Consider the following 6843-nt stretch of genomic DNA (forward strand, 5'->3'; position numbering starts at 1 on the left):
TGCGAAACTCGCCGGCAGACTCCTGGTCCTCGACAGCGCCGCCGCGTCTGCCGCCTCCGGCGAGTCACCTCCGCCACCGATCCCTGGACTCTCCAGCGAGATGCAACACAACGGGTGCATTTCCTTCACTCGCATTGTTAAACAAATAAAATAAATCCCTTCCTCTTTACTTTTTTTTTTAATTTTGTTATATCTCTTTTTCTCTTCTCCTCAGTTCTTCATTGAGAATGAAGAAAAGAGAATGGCCCGAGGTGAATGAAATGAATAATTTAGGGTTCTTAAAGAAAAGTGAAAGGGTTGTATGTGTGTGTGTGGGTTGGCTTTGGGGAGTGATAATGAGAGCTCTGAAACTGAGAGAGGAGTTAGATCGAAGGAGGTTCATTAATTAATTAATAATATTTATATTTATATATTAAAAAATACAGAGGAGCTTATACGAGAAGCGGGGAATGAGGAAGATGCATTAATTAAATAAAATTAGAAAATAAAATAGGAGGGACTGAGGGAGCATATTAAAATTACCAACTAGTACTTCTATGTTAGTACCTTTGCTAGTGCTAATAGTAGTTTATTATAAGGTTTGGTGTATTGAACCACATAAAGGAAATTATAAAAGACGTTTGTGATTTGTAGTTTATTGTAGAGCGAATAAAAATTCGTTTTGGGAGAATGAGATTAATATAGCATATTGATAGATATATATAGAGGGAAATAACAAACGGCAATGTGTGTGTTGTGTGCAGTGTAGGTGGGGTAATAAAGGAAGTGGGTAGAATGGTAATTAAGAGATATAGGTTAAGATCGGGTGTGTTCAAACTTCAAACTTCAAACTTCAAAGGTTGAAATTTCGAAACATGCATATGCAAGATCAGAGAAGTGATGAAAAAGAAAGCCAGTTTGGCTTTCAGCTTGAGGATTTATTTCTTCTTGTTGACACTATTTATGTTGCTTCATGAACTGATCTTTCTTTAAGTTTATTTTTTTATTCCTTTTTTCCGTTTCGGTTAAGTATTTATTACATTTAGCTTCTATTTTCAATTTTCCGTTTGGTGGGGCAGTAAAGTTAGCTAGTGGTGTGGTAGGGAGTGCAATATATCGTGAACTTATCGGGAAAATATCGCAGTGCAGAGGAGAGATTTTGAAGATAAGCGTAGACAGGGTGGCAGTTTTGACGACGATGAGTCGGAAACTGAGGCGCCTTATAAATGCTATTTACTGCGTAATCATCATTTTTTTTTTCTCCCTTTCTTCGCCTTCCGATGTTTTTCACTTGTTTTTTTCTTCAGGAATATTCTCATCTTGCTGCCAGTTTAACCTGAGAATATTATTTGAAAAATAATAGTTCATTTGATTTTAGTCATAATAATCGACATGTATAATGATAGTTAAGTTCTCTTGAAAGAATCAATAATAGTAGAATTTTGTAAACTTGTTTTCAAAAATAATAACTTACAAGTTACAAATAATGTATTCTCTCTTTTTTGTTTAGAGATATAAGAAACAATTCCGCTAAAATTTGAAATTAAATGATTTATACGAGTTTTTTGGCCTTTTTTTATCTTTGGAAAGTATGTCAAATTTGAGGTAGTTGACTATGGGGTCATCTACCCTAGATGTTATTTGTGTATAGCCAGTACTTCCTCTTCCTTTGATATGGATGGTATTTGTAAAGTCTCTTGAATGAGACTTCTATTGTTGTCTCTTGACTTGGTGCTGGCTAACTTTGATAGAGTATCAGCTTTGCCATTGAACTCCCGAGTTATATGTCTGACCTCACTTTCTGAAAAGTGTGTCAGTTATTCTCGTGTCTCATCCAAGTACTTCTTCATAGTGGGTCTTTAGCTTGGTAGGTGCCATTGATTTACGAAGTTATTACTTGCGAATCACTGAACACCACCACCTTTTCTGCCTCTACTTCTTTAGCCAGCTTCAAGCCAGCCAGTAGGGCCCCATATTCTGCCTGATTATTAGAAGCAGGGAACTCGAACCTTAAGGATAGTTCTATCCGAGTTCCTTGATTGATTTCTAGAATATCACCAGCTCTGCTTCCAGATTTTTTGATGACCCATCTACATACAGACTCCATGTAGCAGGGTTTCCGGGACTTTTAGTGTATTTAGCGATGAAGTCGGCGAGGTATTGTGATTTGATGGCTGTCCAAGTTTCATATCTTAAATCAAACTTGGACAGCTCTACAGCCCATTGTAGAATCCTCCCGACCAATTCCATTTTTGTAGGATATTTTTCATTGGTTGATTAGTGCGGACTTTAATGATATGGGCCTAGAAGTAAGGTCGGAGCCTTCGGGATATAAGAATAAGGGCATAAGTAAACTTCTCTATCTTCTGATAATTCAGCTCTGCCCCTTGTAAAGCTTTGCTAATGAAATAGATAGGTTGCGGCTCCTTTTCGTCTTCTCGGACCAGGGCCGAGGCTATAGCCCGACTTCCAACTGATAGGTATAGCACGAGTTCTTCCCCGTTTTTTAGGTCGGGTAAGTATGGGTGGTTGTCCCAAGAATGTCTTGAAGTCTTGGAAGGCCTATTCACACTCTGGGATCCATTCAAATTGCTTCCCTTTCCTTAGAATTGAGTAGAAGGAAAGAGATTTCAGAGCTGACCCTGCTAAAAATCTGGATAGAGCGGCCAACCTTCCATTTAGTTGTTAGACTTCTTTAACACAAGTCAGGCTCTTCATATTAAGGATAGCCTGACATTTGTCAGGGTTTGCTTCTATGCCTTTTTGAGTCAACATAAACCCTAAGAACTTTCCAGCTTCTACTGCAAAGGTGCATTTTGAAGGATTTAATCTCATTTCATGCTTCCTTATAGTGGAGAATACTTCCGAGAGGTCGGACAATAGTATTCCATCCTCTTTGGTCCTAAGGAGCATGTTACTTCCATGAGTTTTCCTATGTGAGAGGAAAGCACCTTATTCATCAATCTCTGGTAGGCAACTCCTGCATTCTTCAATCCAAAAGGCATTACTATGTAGCAATAGTTTGCCTTTTGAGTTATGAATGGGGTCTTTTCTTGATCTGGTTTGTACATCAGAATTGAATTATATCCCTAGTATGCGTCCATAAAGGACAAGTATTTATAGCCTGAGGTGGAGTCGACCAGAGCATCAATGCTGGCGAGTGGATAAAGATCTTTAGGGTAGGCTTTGTTGTGGTTGATGTAATCAACGCACATTCTATATTTTCCGTTTTACTTTTTTACCAATACAACATTGGCTAGTCAAAGCGAATATTTCACCTCTCTTATAAATCCTGCTTTTAGCAGGGTCTGCACTTGCTCTTCTGCGATCTGTGTTCACTCTGGTCCGAGCTTTCTGCGCTTTTACTGAACAGCTCAGGAACCTGGGTACGCAGCAAGCCTATGGTACATTAGGTTGGGATCAATAACAGGCATGTCAGAGGCTTTCCATGCAAAGAGATTGGAGTTTTTCCTCAGCAATTCAACGAGTTATTTCTTTAGGTTTTCCTCCAGGTTTTTCCCTATACTCGTTGTCTTGTCGGGGTAGTCTCCAATTTGTATCTCTTCCATTTTGCCTTCAGGTTTAAATCGTAGTTCTTCTCGATCTCAGACTCCATCTAACTCGATTGTATTGACTTCTTTGCCTTCCGAGCTACCTTTCAAACTAAGGCTCTTGTTATAGCATTTTCTTACTAACTTTTGGTCTCCTTTGATAGTGGCAATCCCTTCAGCTTTGGGAAATTTCATGCAAAAATGTGGGGTGGAGACGACAACCGCAAGTCGATTCAAGTTCGTCCGACCTATTAGGGCATTGTAGGTTGAACTTACATTGACTACAATGTAGTCAACACTTAGAGTCCTTGACCTTAGCTCCTTTTCCTCTAACCCGAGCTTGTCAAAGGCGGGTTTGTACAGAATATCCGCCGAGCTACCTTGGTCTGCCAAGGTTCGATGGAGGTTAGCGTTTGCTAGGATTATAGTTATCACCACTGGGTCGTCGTGCCCTGGTAATATCCCTTGATCATCCTCTTTAGTGAAGGGGATAGTGGGTAAGTCGGATGATTGACTGTCCTCGCCAACTTGATATACTTCCTTGAGGTGCCTTTTTCGTGAGGATTTTGATATTCATCCTCCGGCAAACCCACCATTAATCATGTGTATATGTCACTCAGGGGTGTGAAGAGGGCGTTCTGGTCATCCTCATTCTTCATCCTTTCTTCTCTTCCTCGGTTCGTCCGACCTGTCTGCAAGATATCTATCAAGTCGGCCTTCTCTGACTAACTTTTTGATAACACTCTTTAAGTCGTAGCATTCATTAGTTGAGTGGCCATAAAGCTTATGATACCCGAAATATTCTGTCCGACTTCCATCTTTCTTGTGCTTAATCGGACGAGGTGGTGGAAGCTTCTCCGTGTGACATATCTCTCTGTAAACATCGACCAGGGAAACCCTTAGAGGGGTGTAGTTGTGATACTTTCGAGGCTTTTCTACATTTTTCTCCTCTTTTTTCTTGGGTTCCCTTTCTTTGTCCTGAGTTTGATAGTAGGGTAGGTTAGATCGCGAAGGAGGTTCCATGAGTCGGGAGTTTTCCTCTATGTTAATGTATTTTTCTGCCTTCCTTGGATCTCATTCAGAGAAGTCGGGTATCTTTTGGATATTGATTGAGAAACGGCCCTTCTCTAAGGCTATTGACCAGACCCATAATTATAGCTTCGGTTGGTAGACTTTGAATTTCCAAGCAAACTTTGTTGAACCTTTCCATATAGTCATGTAGGATTTCCCTGACCTCTTGCTTTACTCCCAGCAGGCTCGGGCCATGCTTTGTTTTTTCTTTCTGGATGGAGAATTCGGTCAAAAACTTTTTCGCCAGGTCGTCAAAGCTAGTGACCGACTTGGGGGGCAGATATCAAACCATTTTATTGCAGCTTTGGTTAAAGTAGTCGGGAAAGCTTTGCAACGAGTGGTATCGAAGGCGTCGACCAAGTACATTTTGCTTCTGAAGTTACTGAGATGATGGCTCGGGTCGGACGTTCTATCATAGAGATCCGTGTCGGGGAACTTGAAGTTCCTAGGAACTTTAGCCTTCATGATCTCTTCTGTAAATGGATCTTGCGCTCCCAAGGGACTTTTTTCACGTTCCGCCCGGTTATTCCTCCTTTGTATATCAGCTTCCAATTTACGTAACTTGTCTTCTAACTCCTTTTGTCGCCTTACTTCTTTTCGCAACTCTCGTTCTGCTTTTCATTGTCATTCAGCCTCGTGTTCGAGCTGTTGTAGTTGATCTCCTTGGCCATGAACGAGATCCAGGATCTCGCTTACGTGAGGTTGGTCCTCAGCCTCGTGATGGTAGACCTCGGATTGGATTCTCATTGTTTGAGGATTTCTTGAGGTCCCTTTCCCGTGGGGGCCATGGTGTAGTGGTGGAGGTGGGAGCAAGAGGGCTTGGTCTTCTGGCTAATCTTCTGGCCCAGACTCAGATGCTGTGCAGCCATCTCTATGCTCGTGGTCTGCCATTTGTCAGAAGGTGGATCCTAGGTCCCCGGCAACGGCGCCAATGTTCCAAGGATTACCTAAAAAGTTGATTTGGGCCTGAACGTGAGGTCCAAATCCTTTTGTGTGGCAGTGTCCGACCTCTTTGGTGCTGAGGTGCCGCCTGTCCGAGTTTCCTGTGAGGAGGTTGGGGGTGGTACCTGCAAGAGACTCTGATGCTTAAGTTAGCAAGGTCTTTTAGCAGGTTTTTAGTAGATTAGAACGTGTGTTATACTTGGGGGTTCCGGTGTATTTATAGTAGTGTAGATAACCACCTTTGTTGGAGTAGACCATCTTTTCTGATGGATAAGCGTTCCCTTTATCTTGAGAGTTTGTTAGGATCTACCTTTTAGATGAGGTAAAGATAGTAAGAGAGATTTAAGGAGGTAGTTACTTGTTAGGTCAAGTAAAGCTGGACCTCTATGTTATTGTCCGACCATCTTAAAGAGGTCGGGTTTATAGTGAGATCCACCTTTATTGGTGGACCTTTACGTATTTTTGGGCCTGGCTCTCAATTATTAGGCCAGGGTATGAACAATTGTCTTGGGATGAAAATGTGAAGGTAGATGTAATAAAAATAAACATATTGAGATCGAGAAAAAATAAAATGAGGTAATTCTTAGGTTAGTCACTTAATAGATTTGATCAACCTCACTTATTAATCAATTCAGAGCTTTGATTGAAATTACACACTGATAAAAAGACTTCACTCTTTTTCTTCTATGAAACCATACCAATTTTTTTCAATAAAAACTTGAAAAAACTTTCATCTCCTCTTATTTTGGGTAAGAACTTAGGCAAACATCCCTTTCTTTTCATTTTTGATAAATTTTTATTTTAGGGTTCTAAGAACATAAAAATTGTGAAATCCTATTATCTTAAAATTTCATGGCACTAAGATAAAAAGGACTTTCTCTTCCTTTTCCCCTAATTTTCCAAATCTTTATATTAGGGTAAATGTTAATTGGAATATTTGGCTAATTAGTGAGTAGACAAAGGTTAAGGCTCTAAGAGTCATTAAAATATGTAGGATTTATTTATGGTAAATGCTATATAATGTTTATATGAACTATGGATTAGATACTAAGGGTGTACATAGGGTCGGGTGAAATTGGATTTGTCTTGGTCCGTACCCAACCCTAAATAATGACTGAGTATATTTTGCGACCCTTATCCGACCCTAGACCCGATAAAATCACATTACTTATGGGGACACCAAATATTACTAGAAAAATGTTGAGTACCATTGGATTTACCGTCGGATTAATCAAACAAATCCACTATTAAATAGATTACTGATAGCACGAATCCCCACACTTTCATAGAGCTGTACCAT

The 6843-nt window shown here is 40.2% G+C and overlaps 1 protein-coding gene across 1 annotated transcript in view; it reads right to left on the bottom strand.

The window, feature by feature from the left end:
* LOC107630113 (oxysterol-binding protein-related protein 2A) overlaps positions 1-659 on the bottom strand; it is an 11714-nt gene extending 11055 nt beyond the window's left edge. Inside the window, exon 1 of the mRNA XM_021121127.1 lies at positions 547-659. The gene's annotated coding sequence lies outside the window, so the exon portion shown is untranslated. The remainder of the gene's footprint in view (positions 1-546) is intronic.

This window comes from Arachis ipaensis, chromosome B01 (assembly GCF_000816755.2).
Source record: "Arachis ipaensis cultivar K30076 chromosome B01, Araip1.1, whole genome shotgun sequence".
Lineage (NCBI taxonomy): Eukaryota > Viridiplantae > Streptophyta > Magnoliopsida > Fabales > Fabaceae > Arachis > Arachis ipaensis.